The sequence below is a fragment of the Dermacentor albipictus genome, chromosome 1 (genome assembly GCF_038994185.2).
Source record: "Dermacentor albipictus isolate Rhodes 1998 colony chromosome 1, USDA_Dalb.pri_finalv2, whole genome shotgun sequence".
NCBI classification, from domain to species: Eukaryota; Metazoa; Arthropoda; class Arachnida; order Ixodida; family Ixodidae; genus Dermacentor; species Dermacentor albipictus.
Genome location: NC_091821.1, coordinates 45,927,069 through 45,938,004, shown reverse-complemented (window position 1 = coordinate 45,938,004; position 10,936 = coordinate 45,927,069). Strand labels below are relative to the sequence as shown.

Genomic DNA, 10,936 nt, shown 5'->3' with positions numbered 1-10,936 from the left:
TGAGGCGAGCTTTCGTGGTTTTCGGCCTCGGCTGCACAGCTGCGCCAGCGAAGCACGCAGCAGTGTAATGAAGAAATCGCGGCACGGCATACGGCTTTGTGGTCTATGTTCTTCACTTCGCGCCAAAATACGTGGTGTCTGTATTTTGTTTTTCGGTTAGGCTCATTACCATCAGCACCAAAACAGATATCCGTGACAAAGCTGTCGCTCTAAAACTGAGCGTATCGAAGGAGTGCGTGCAACATGGTCAGTTTTAGCAAGTGAACAACCGCGGTAGCTCCTGGCGGTTAACCTTCATTCCCATGGCACTGCATACTTCTTATAAATTATTATTATTTGTTTTGAAAAGATGTATACACCTGAGAGAAAAGGTAAGTGAGGAACATGCTGGCAACTGCCGCCAGAAGGGGCACAACGACTGGCTACTTTTCAGGAAAGAGGAGGATAGAGAAACATATAAATGAAAGATAGGAAGAATCGAAGGGAAGAGTAAACGAAGAACAGGACGGCAGATCTCAAAGAATTAAAAAAATCAAGGGGCCCTCAGTTTTACCTACGTGGCTGAATGCGAAACCATTGCGAATACCGCCACGACGGCTGTGCTCGTTCAGTCACCTTAATTTAACCTCGGTTTAATTAACAGCAAAGGTCGTGGGTTCGACTCCCACCAAAGGTTAAGGGTTCGACTCCCAAGAAATTTAAGGTAATGGGTTAGTGTCCTAATTAACTCTGCCTTAAAACAATGTGCCTTAATTATCTTCACCTTGATAAACACCAAAGGTACTGGATTCGACTCCCACCAAAGGTCGAGGTATCCACTCCCAACAAAGGTAGCGAGTTCGAATACCTGACTTAACTCTACGTTAATTACCTGTGCTTTAATTTATTTCGCTTCAGTTAACACCAGAGGTCGTAGATTCGACTCCCACCAAAGGTCAAGCGTTATCGTAAACTTTTTAGACCATCGTGTGGCCGCGTCAACGCCGAAAGCACCTGATTTTACCTCATCAGACATATAATGCCTTCGCATTCAAAGAGTACACATACGCACAGTACGGGTCACGCGCAGTAGACCCGGTTCCTGTAGGTCACGCTACTAAATGAATGTTCAAAGCAGAAAATATAATGGCTGAGACCTTGTAATTTTAAAATAACTTAAATAAAAAGATCTCGGAAATTATTCGAGCATGTAATAAATCCCAAACAAACCACACGAGAGAAAACCGAGACATGCCAATGCTCTTATTAAAACTGGTTAATTCGGAAGCATGAAATTTATAAGACAGCCTATATTGGTAACGCAATAGGAAATAAAAAAATTAGCGCCCTTCCACTCTGTGAAGGAGGATAACCAGCGAAGCTGTATTGGAATGACTTTATTGACAACTACACTGATTTGTATGACTATTTCTCCATTGATTGAATAAAGACACCTACACGTAACTTCGTGGTTTGACACCCGATCCCACACCCCACACGTGGCACCAAACGGGTTTGCCACAAACTGCCACTCGAACCTCGCTGTCTCCCTGGGGAAACGTTCCAATAGATTGTAACCAAGTCGGCGCCCTACATATATATCCCGATTGTCAACGATTGCTGCGTAGACTGTGACGTTTTATTTTCTCAGTCGATGCAACTCGATTGACGGACGCACAAATTTTCAGAACCTAGCTATAGAGAAAGAAAAAGACAACATTGCTTAATTCACGTATCTTCAAAACATTTACCACATAACATCGCCATCGATGGACCGCTTCTGTAAACGCGAAAGTTCTTGTTAATCTTTAAGAAAAGTTGACGCAATTTTCATTTTAGTTCTTGCATGTGTTCTGGCGTAATGAACCGCAGTGCGCTCAACAACCAGAATGCCACCCCATTTCAAGCAATGCGCTGGCGAATGCAAACCGGGAGTGCCCTTTAAGGCACTGTAATACAAAGGCGTATGCACTGCGGCATCGCTCCCACTGGCTGACGTATACCTTGTCATGTTACTTCTGCGCAAACATCAGAATGGCTTAACAATTGTTACACTGAATATAACAACGTATTTAAGGGTGTTTCATCTAATTAGTGACTCCAAGGTTTAGCGTAAGTGACACTAGAGTCCTGATGCTTGTCGATATGCACGAATCTTGGCCCACTGAAGCTCCGACCCACGGAAAACTACCGTATGGACTCGTGTAATGGCCGCTTTTACTTTTCACAGTTTTGACGAGGTAAAGCCCTCACAGGGGACCAAAACTTTTGGTCAAAATGGTGTCGGCGTCGCAAACTACTACTGCACACCCCGGTTCCCCCAATGTACCATTACACCAGAGGTAAACGTGCAGCTCTCGCCATCTAGTAGGGGCACGCGGAAGTGCGCAGCGCGCGAAAATGTCGACGCGCGCGCGCGGCATCGGATCACCGAACGCAATTGCTTCTTCGATGGCATTTTTTTTTCCAATTTCGGGCTGCCAAGTTGGGGGTATGGCCTTTATACGAGTCTCCACGGTATAGTTTGCGGGTGCCAGCAACCTCTGGGCCGGCACGCACATGGCCGACCAGTCGTCTGTGTTCCTACCTTTGTTCCATTAACCGGTGTGGTGTTCTATTCAAAACAAAAAAATGATCTTGCATGTATCTGTGTGGGTGCTGCACATTCAGGCACCTGCAGAGAAGAAGAAAAAAACATGCAACCGTAGCGCACAACGGATATCGGGGCAAAGACACAGTGGCTGTCACGTTAGTGCTACGCTGACGCCTGTGCTGAGGCTGCTGAGATAAGGTTCCCCACTGCAAGCTCTTGCCTCTCAGCATCCGCGGTGGTACGACTGCGAAGGGTTTCGCAAGCGCTGAGCACCACTCGAGATCTTTTGCATTCAGCCCCACAGCAGCAGCCTGTCGTCTGTCGACTATCAACGCTGATATGTTTTTCGTGTGCTGTCCACATCGCTTCTGTCCGTCAGATTTGTGGCTTCGACCCCATATTTTGCTTCCCAAGAAAAAAGAATTTAGAAAATTTGATTTTTTTTCCTACTACAATTTCTCTTTTTTTTCATTTCTCCTTTCCATAAGGGATGCATCAATTGCCATTATTATATTCCACGGGAATATGCTTCTTTGAGGACTATGTGTTAGCACGATAGAAGAAACATGTGATGTTATGATAGATGTGTCTCATTCTTGCTGTACGTGCGTCGCAGTTTGTGCCTTCTTATGTAGCTGTGTGCCCTACCTACTGTACCTTACCTGCACCGCATTTCCCATAACATGAAAAGCTAGCAACCCGCCGTGGTTGCTCAGTCGCTATGGTGTTGGGCTGCTGAGCACGAGGTCGTGGGATCGAACCCAGGCCACGGCGGTCGCATACCGATGGGGACGAAATGCTAAAACCCCCGTGTACTTAGATTTAGGTGCCCGTTAAAGAACCCCAGGTAGTATAAATTTCCGGAGTCCTCCAATACGGCGTGCCTCATAATCAGAAAGTGGTTTTGGCACGTAAAACCACATAATTTAATTTTTAAAAGCTACCAGAACACGCTAATTTCAAGGTTGGCTTATCCACTGCCTGCAAGGTAGATAAAATGTGTATAAAATCTGTAACTCGGCCCCTGACAGAGAGGTTGATTGCAGCAAGCGTCATAGAATGCGCTTCCTAAACTGCCGAGATTGTGTCGTGTATCAAATTCCTCTTTCATGCGGAATGTTCTACGTAGGCCAGACGTTTCTAAATGGCAGAGTAAGAGAGCGCAGCAACAATCTAAAGAAATGACGTGTGCCTGGCAGGCTCTGCATTGCAACATGTGCTGTTGTGAGCCATTGTTTGAAAAATGTTTAGTCACATCTTGACAAAGAGATGAACTCACTATGCGGATCATTGAAGTAGCCAGAACAGCAAGCTTAAATGAGAAGTGGATCAGCATGCCTTCGCTTTCTTTGCAAAGGAAATAACTATCTGTTTTAAATGCGGTATAGTGCGCAGATGGCAATCTTGCTTCCGAATGAGAGTGATATGCATGCTTATAAATATGGTGCTCCTGTTTCCATTAAAGCATTTGGGGAAGTTCGTGCTCGTATATGTCTATTTTCATAGCCTGGTTTTCTATGCGCTTAATACAAAGCCTGTTTGCCGGACGCACATATTTTTGGCCAGATGTGAACTCAACGGCATAAATGATAGCACTTGCACATGAAACTAACTTATTCCTGTGATTGACCTAGCACATTTAACAGTGCTAAGTGCTGTAACTGGTTTCGCAATGCTGCACTAGCCTTTTGGGCACTGAGAGCACGACGCAGATATGCAATGCGATCCGAGATTACCCGAATCTTGACCACCATAATTGACCTGCACCATTTCCGGCCGGTTAATTTAAACATATCATTGGGGGACGCGTTAATCGTAGCCCTTTGATTATCCTCAAATTTGTAATGGAGCGAAACGGTGAAAAGGCAATATTGCTGACATCAGTAGCAACGCGACTTACGCGCTATAATAAAGTGGGATTTTCTGGCCTACACGGCCTGTTGTTCCCCTTTGCAGTGACTTTTCGGCTCCTTGTGCAAGTGAGACGAAAAGAGTGTATATGAAAGACGCAAGTGTGACGATTAAACATGTTATGAATGAATTCTGGCGTGTTACGTGCCAAAACCACGATTGTATTACGAGGCACATCGTATAGTGGAGGGCTTGATATAAATTTTGACCATTGTTACGTTTCGCCTACGACGCGCGGTATAGCCGGCGCGGATGCAACGGACGCCAGGGCTTCATTCAAAGCGGCGGACATTTTGGCCCGTTCTGCGCCGCCGCAACGCCTCCCCGCCAAGCGCCTCCAGGCATGTTTCAGTGCCACGTGTCTTCAAGTGTGCGTGTGTGTGCGTGTGTGTGTGCGTGTGTGTGTGTGTGTGTGTGTGTGTGTGTGTGTGTGTGTGTGTGTGTGTGTGTGTGTGTGTGTGTGTGTGTGTGTGTGTGTGTGCGTGCGTGGTGTTGCCCACGCTTCTCAAAGCGCGGCAGCCGGGGAGAGGAGCTCCCCAAGTGTGAAGCGAGGAGGTCTGACCGGCGCCGGCTCGGCGGATGCGTCACTACACTCGTCTCAGCATGTCTCTCAGCTTGTCCGTGCCCCGCCGTCAGGTGGCCTCATCCCGTCACCTTCCTTCTTGCCCTCGACCCCGACAGTATAAAAGCAGCTGCCCCCGGACGCCAAGAGAGAGGCTCCGATTTCTTCCGTTGAGTAGCGGGCTCCCCCGTCTCTCCACTTCGGTTGACCTGACCGGCCGCTCTTTTGCGATGCTAGAATAAACAAGTTGTTCTGTTAGCAGTCGACTCATGCTTTGCTCGGACCTTCGGATGCTTCCAGTTGCGCCCCAGGCCGCCAGGCCAACGCTACCCTTGGGGCTTGCGACCCAGATGCAACAACTCGTGCCAGCGGTGCGATTGCAACAACGGGTGTCAGCGCTGAGATTGCGACACCATCGGGGTGACTGTAACGTGCCCCCAATACACGGGACAAGCGCATTTTTACATTTCACCCCAATCTAAGTATGGCCGCAGCGGCCGGGATTTGATCCCACGACCTCGTGCTTAGTAGAGCAACACCATAGCTGCTAAGCCGCCGCGGCGGGTCATTAAACGTGTTCGAAAGTACGGTGATGTGCGAAGAAAGCGTAATAGACATGTTGCAAATTTTTGTATGTCTGGTGATGGCCTCTTTGAAATCTGCGAAAAATGGAACGGAGACGGGCACTAGCGTGTTTACGAGAGGTGACTGTCATTTCTTAGTTGCCTAAGACTGTAAGAAGAAATGCTACTTACGCTCGTAGCCTGACCGAGGCAAATATCTGGCAATAGCTAACGTATGCACTATTAATGACTACATACATCACATGTGCGTCACCTCATCGCATGCAGTTCGAAACGCCCATCAGACGTTACGCGAACGGGCACAGGCCAAGAACGCGGCCTTGGATTTTTGTGGCGTAACATTTAACAAATGGTCCTCTGGGTCGAACCAAGTTTTTTTTTTCCACACAGCTGGAACCTTTAAAGGTGCCAACAAAGTGCCTACGCGTGCGCGCAGATATTTCAAAGGCCTCATCTTCTAGGGTTTCCCCCTTGCGGCTGCTGTGATGGTGTGACGCTGAGCCTCGCTTTTTTGTGTCACGGTGCCTCAACGGTTGCAAGATGCGGACGCTGAGCCTTGTTACGGCACCCGCCGTGGTTGCTTGGTATTGCTTGGCACCCGCCGTGGTGCCGGCTATGGTATTGGGCTGCTAAGCACGAGTTCTCGGGATCAAATCTCTCCACGGCGGCTGCATTTCGATAGGGACGAAATGCAAAAACAAGTATCCTTAAAACTTTAGGTGCGTGTTAAAGAATCCCAGAGGGTCAAAAATTAATCCGAAGTTGCCCACTTAGGCGTGCCTCAAATCAGATCGTGCTTTGGGCGCGTAAAACCTCATGATTTAATTTCAGCCCTGTTATGGCCGGTAAAGGGACGCTAACACCCACGTGGAACTTTCTTTCTTTAGGGTTGCACATGTTAATCACTTGAAGCGTTAAACGAGTGGCAGATAACCGACTTTTATCCTCTTCTTCCTTTTTCTTTCTCTCTTCTTCAAGCTTGTGGGCATGGTGTGCCTTTCAGGAAACAATTGATAGCCCGCTTGTCTTTTTTTTTCTTTCGGGTGTTTACATATGCTTGTAATGTTATGAATAATAATATTGAGAAGGCAATAACGCATTATCGCTTCCTTACAGGTTTTCCTCTGCATCCATATTATCTTTTTAGAGCGCAGCTCCTAGGCGCCCGTTCCTGCGGCGAGCGTCGGCGCTCTCGGCGTAACCGAGCGAACGAGCGCAGCGAAAGATGAGAGCGAACGCGGAGCGCAGCTTGGGGATGAAAGACGCGAGGATGAAAGCGGAGAGGAGGCTGCAGCGCAACCAGTAGGCGGAAAGCGGAGGAGGGCATTGCGAAAAGGGTGAGGAGAAAAGCGGAGTACCGGCACGACCACGCATATGTGGCCAACGCGGAAACAATGCGCTGGCGTGGGCTTCGGACCCACTGCGCATGCGTTACTTCGCCTGCGGCGCTGCCGCCGCTAGAGTATGCGCTCCGCGCGAGGGAAGCGTTACCGCGTTTACGTTTTCTTTCTGAACAATGAGCGACGCAACCGGTAGAAAGGCTTCGTCTGACGCTGCTGCTAAACGAGTTGCCCGGGCAGAGGCTCAGCGCCACCGCCGAGAGCGCCTTGCCCTTCAAAATCAAACTCCTCGCCATAATATATCGCAAATTCGAAACACCTAAATAGCTGCACTCGAAATTCGCATTAGGAGTATCGTAATTGTCGGGGAATTCTTTTTTTTTCCTTCAGTCTGCTTACACACCATTATTGCACATTGTTAATGTAGAGTCTTGAAAGCGATTTTCAGATTTTCAAACGTTTTCAAAAGACCCTACGGGCAGCTATATTGTTACGTTACATTGGCCGACCGGGGACAGAGGAGAACAACGTTGGCCTGAACTCAGAGCGGCTCCCAGCAATGTTGCCCATGCAGGAGCGGCCGGAAGAACGCCGGGTGTTGTCACCGTGAATTCCAGAGGCTGCGCTGCTGTTGTTGGTCATCGGGGTTCCACTGCGGTACCCAGCATCTTCCACCAATACAGTCACGATGAGACGTGTTTATTTGAAATGCGGGGATGAACGATGATAGCGGAAGGCTTAGCTGAGGAGTCGCTCAGAATCCAGGCCAACTTCTTTACATTACATTCCAGATCACATAACCACGAAGTGAACTGAATTCGTTATACACTGATAATTACTGTCCTTCATTTTGCTTGAATTTAGCTTCGCCATCGAGACAGCTATGCTTGCCCCGTCTACCGCTCGTCCTGGGCTTTAATTTCAACGTGCCGATTTCCCCACTCATAGAAATAAAACAAGAAGGCACACACACATGGATGATTCTATGTCTTTTTATTCACGACGCACTCTTCTCAAGTCAAGCAGGAGGGCATATTTTGTAATGAAGACATTATGGTTTGCACATTGCGGTGATTTTATCTAGTTCCGCCATTTTTTGCTCCTGAAAATAAGGATAAACATTTAAAAAGAAATGCGACGCATCTACTACATATAACACAACATGAACATAGGGGTAATGACAAGAATGTGTACGCGCTAACTTTGACCATAAACTGGTACGCTTACTCCAAATCTACGCTACGTATCTACGCTACGTATCTACGCTACGTATCTACGCTACGCAGCAGACCGCAGTTACATGCGAGTGTGGTGTAATTTTAGCTGCATAACCGTAACTGCAACTGTAATGCCCAGCGTTTCCTTAGTACACGACATGGCTTGAGTGCGCGCTCGCGCTCATATGCTCCAGTATGGCCCCGCTACGTGGTGTGGACTGGCTTTACAAATGGATAGTAGCCACATCCAACCTGCGCATTTTGAACAAGGCGTCTAACCAGGGGCGGTCAGGCGTGTGCGCGAGCTGGCAGGCGTGCATGTGGTGTGAGCTTAAGTTTCGCATAATTCGAGGTTAGTTGATTGCACAAAACTCTTCGAAATTACGAGACTACGCGGCTACGACACCGATAAGCAGGATGGCTAATCTTAGTTCCTACGCGGGCGGCCATGGCCAAGCGTAGGAATGGCCATGGCCAAATTCGAAAGCAGATATTCGCTTTCTTCAGCCTGTTTGTAAAGAGTAGCAGTAGAAGGAAGCACACTGATACAAACAGCTTTCTTGAGTGATGTCAGGTGTAGGTCAATAGTAGGCGCGTATCGAAATCTGCTAAATTACGAAATAAACGTCCAGAAAAGTGGAGCAGGGATCTGTTGAAATGAGAGCGTTTGAGAGAAAGTTGACTTCGGGCTCCGCGTGCGAGCTTCACGCTCCGCGCATGTCTGGAAAACGTGGCTGAGGTGGTCACAGCAGCGTGTGCGATCCGCGGACTGCGTTTTTTCACCAAGCCCGCGGGGTAGTTCAAGGCCCCTTTAGCTTTCACGGTTAGTATCAAATCAGATTTCGTGATTTACGATATAGTTAGTCAATACGTAAATCAGTACTACTGCATATATTGAACTGCTACACTGAAAAATGGTAAATTCGCGGACGTGTTGACGTTAGACTGTAATAGATGTGTGAAGCTTCAAGTGAATTTAAAGTAAGCCTTTTACAGTTAAAAGGAATCACACTATATTGACATCTCCACCCTTAGAGCTACTCTTGCGTTCTATATACTATTCGTTCAATTATGTGGGCCCTATGTCGTTGTACTTATTTCCGTGTATGAAGTTCACATTTTTCGCGACTGTCACGACCTGCCCACAAGCGTGTTTTGCTATGGGTACGATTTTTCACTTGAATACTATTTTATCACTCTGAAGTGTGCATGCGTAAATAAATGCAGTGTTCCGCACAGATTATTACAATATAATTGAATTCGGGGGTTTTACGTGCAAAAATCACGATTCGATTATGAGGCATGCTGTAGTGAGGGGCTCCGGATTAAATGTAACCACCACGGGACCTTTAACGTGCCCCTAATGCACGGGACACGTACGGTGTTTTTGCATTTCGCCCCCATCGAAATGCGGCCGCCACAGCGGGATTTGATCCCGCGACCTCGTGCATGGCGCTACACCATGGCCGCTATGCCACGGGGCCAGGTGTAGGTGATTATCACACATCACTCAAGGTGATTATCACACATTTTGCTAGATTTAAAAAAAAATTAAAAACTTTTATGCTTGTTTTTTAGAAATAACATGTGAGTTAGAGATTCAAAGGATCCGTGCAGACTTGACAGAAGACAATTATTTATCGCCATAGGTGGCCTAACTCGCGCATTTTCCTCTATGACAAGTTTGGGACAAAGTCTGAAGCGATGTAGCTCAGAAGAGGCACTAATGTTCTAGTAAGTTTCATGCTTCCAGTATAAAATCGCGATACAATGTGCACGCGAAGTTCAATGACCATATGTCTGACGATAAAGGCTAAACGGTAGCTTGCCAAATGAACACTTCTTCATGAGTGCCAGAGAGACGCCGCTATCTTTCAGCATGCTGTCGCAGATGGGCACACAGCACATTCACCTGATAACCTTCTTCTTCCGCGGCATGCTGCAGGTAGTAGAATGGTTTGGCGAAACTTCCACATCAGACACACATTTCCTTCTAACGAGCCACCGACCATCACTAAACATCAGTAAATACTTCGAGAAAAGACGAAAAATCCGCAAAACGCCTTCACAGTCACATAGACAGCCGCTGTCCGGCGCAGCCTCTCACCAAACAACATAACCATGGAAAAGCATTGCCCTGTCTGTTTAAAGGGAAGCTGAAGTCTGTCGAATTCAATAGGACGCTCATATACGGATGCGGGAACCTTACAAACCATGTAGGTAAAATTTGGGTTTTTTTTTTTAATTAGGTGCGACGTAATCGTCGGTTGAAATTGCGCTGTAGCTCCGTCCCCCGTCGAATGCCGCGCGCTGCTGCTGACGCTGACGATGCGAGCGGAGACCGGAAACCGCGGTGTTGTGACGTCAACTCTAGTGTTTCCTTCCTTCGCAGCATCCGCGACCGTGCCTGACCGCGCTTGTTTCTGCGCGCGTGCCATCGTAATCTGCTTCGATCGACCCTGCATTCCTTTGTTGGTGCGTCTGCGTGTATGTAGAGTGGTAGTCAACGTGCGTGGTAGTGAACGTGAGTGGTAATCAACGTGAGTGGTAGTCAACGTGATAGTCAACAGATGAAGGTCACTACACATAATGCATGAACCGGGAAGCTTTTCACGCGTTTAAACCGTCTTTGTAGATTGCCGACAGCTTTGGACAGCGCACAAATGCCGACGATCGCATCCCCGCTTACGTTCCACGAGGAGGCATGCAGGAACACAACACTACAGTCGTTTGACCGGAAACGAGTTCAC

The 10,936-nt window shown here is 47.7% G+C and overlaps 1 long non-coding RNA gene across 4 annotated transcripts in view; it reads left to right on the top strand.

Annotated features, from left to right (window-relative positions):
• LOC135906038 (uncharacterized) overlaps nt 1-10,936 on the top strand; it is a 90,723-nt gene that overhangs the window by 40,425 nt on the left and 39,362 nt on the right. The window contains exon 3 of one of the 4 annotated variants that reach the window (XR_011515403.1): nt 6,746-6,966. The exons of the other annotated variants lie outside the window; for them this stretch is intronic. This is a non-coding gene — a long non-coding RNA (uncharacterized lncRNA). The remainder of the gene's footprint in view (nt 1-6,745; nt 6,967-10,936) is intronic. 4 annotated transcript variants of the gene reach the window in all.